Here is a 2,500-nt window from a genome sequence, read left to right as displayed (position 1 = left end):
TTTTTATTATCATGCATGAAAGTTTATGTTGATGTGTTATCATTAAAAGGTATTTTGAAGTGCCTGATTGTCGCAGAAATAATGAATCTGCAATAATGAAGCCGTGAAGAGAAAAGAATCAAGGACAGCTGAGATTCTTTAGAATTATAGAAGCGCAAGAAGGACTCCTATAAAGAATACTGATATTAATAATGATGATATAAATGATGGCAACAATAACAATAGTAATATTGATAATAATGAAGATGATAGGAATGATAATGTTAATGATTATTATTTTTATAACAATAGTAATGATAATGATATTATTATCATCATTCTTATCATCATTATTATTACTGCAATTACTGTTATCGTTATTACTATCATTATAAATAATGATAATAGCAATAATGATTGTAATAAAAATGGTAATGATAGTTATAAAAAAGGTTATTAAGATAATGATAATAAGTTAGTGATAATAGTTGTAATTATAATAAAAACATAACAACAATCATAGTAATGAACAATCACGTGTGCTGGTTAAATGATGATAATGGTAATAACAAAAAATAGATAAATAAAGAAATAAAGGTTCATTACAGAATTATTAAGCATAAGGATTGCTTGCGTGAGTATGTATATATACCTGCGTTTGTTGTAAAAAAAAAAAAAAAAAAAAAAAAGAAGAAAAAAAAAAAAAAGAACATCAACCTTGCTCTCTATTTTATTTAATGATCGCTAATTCTCGCTTCCCTTTTTTGTATCTTCATCAACCCTCTTCTCTTTCCCCTTTTTTATTCGCTGCTTCCCTAGTTCCTCCTTTTCACTTCCATTGTGTTGTTTCTCTGCCTTGTTTTTCGTTCCTGTCTTTTTTCTTTCTTTCTTTCTTTTTTTTCTGTTCTTTCGCTTTGAATTTATTTCTCTTTGTCTAGTATACATTCCTGGTTTTCTTTTTGTTTTCATTCTCTCTCCTTGTCGTTCATCACCTCACTGGCGATTCTGTGCTTTCTTGCTTTAGTCTGTCTTTTTCTTTGTCTGTCTATCTATCTCTCTGTTTGGCTGTCGTTTTCTCTCTCACTTTATTTATCTATCTGTCTTTTTTTCTTCTTCTTCTTCTTCTCTCTCTCTCTCTCTCTCTCTCTCTCTCTCTCTCTCTCTCTCTCTCTCTCTCACTTTATCTATCTATCTGTCTTTTGTTTTCTTCTCTCTCTCTCTCTCACTTTATCTATCTGTCTTTTTTCTTCTCTCTCTCTCTCACTTTATCTATCTGTCTTTTCTTTTCTTCTCTTCTCTCTCTCTCTCTCTCTCTCTCTCTCTCTCTCTCTCTCTCTCTCTCTCTCTCTCTCTCTCTCTCTCTCTCTCTTTCTCTCTAACTTTCTCTCTATCTGTGGTTGTTTTTTATCATAATGGTTATCCTTTTGATTTCCACTGCTATAACTTATACCACAACAACTATTACTGCTGCCCCTAATTTTGTTATTAGTATCATAATCATCATCATCATTATTATCATTATTATCATTGTCATTATTATCATTATCATTATCATTGTTACTATTATTATTACTATTATTATTATCATTATCATTATTATTATTATTTTCATTATTATTTTCATTATTATTATTATTATTATTACTATTACTATTATCATTATTATTATTATTATTATTATCATTATCATTGTTATCATCATTATTTTAACATTATCATTAATCATAACTCTTTCTTTATATTCTAATCATTAGTCATCATTGCCTTAATAATCATCATTATTACTTTTATCATTTTTCATTATAATTGTTTTCATTAGTTTATATATATAGTTATACATACATACATACATACATATATATATATATATATATATATATATATATATATATATATATATATATATATGTATATATATATATATATATATATATATATATATATATGTATCTCTCTCTCTCTCTCTCTCTCGCTCTCTCCCTCTCTCTCTCTCTCTCTCTCTATATATATATATATATATATATATATACATATATATATATATATATATATATATATATATATATATATATATATATATATATATATATATATATATACATGTATATATATATATATATATATATATATATATATATATATATATATATATATATATATATATATATATATATATATATATATGTATATTTATGTATATACATATAAATATTCCTTTTCTTCATTCGTCTCTTCCTTTTCGATTTTCCCTATTTCATGCACTTCTCTTTCTCTCTCTCTCTCTCTCTCTCTCTCTCTCTCTCACACTCTTTCTCCCTATCGTCATGTTCTAAATTTCTCTATATGATGCTAACACTTCCTTCACCCTTCTCCTTCTCACTCATCCGTTTTTCTTATTTTACCTTTCTCTTTTTTTCACTCCCCACTTTTTTCTCTCCATTTTTCTCTTCTCATGTTCGTGCCTTTCTCTCTTTTATATCATTCTCGCCTTACTCCTTTGCTTTGTCTTTCTATCTCCCTC

The 2,500-nt window shown here is 26.6% G+C and overlaps 1 protein-coding gene across 1 annotated transcript in view; it reads left to right on the top strand.

Moving 5' to 3' along the window:
* The window catches only part of LOC113812120 (uncharacterized), a gene marked incomplete in the record, with an annotated part of 315,713 nt that overhangs the window by 54,520 nt on the left and 258,693 nt on the right, over positions 1-2,500 (top strand).

Source organism: Penaeus vannamei, chromosome 37, assembly GCF_042767895.1.
Source record: "Penaeus vannamei isolate JL-2024 chromosome 37, ASM4276789v1, whole genome shotgun sequence".
Classification (NCBI taxonomy): domain Eukaryota; kingdom Metazoa; phylum Arthropoda; class Malacostraca; order Decapoda; family Penaeidae; genus Penaeus; species Penaeus vannamei.
This window is presented reverse-complemented; position numbering and strand designations above follow the sequence as displayed.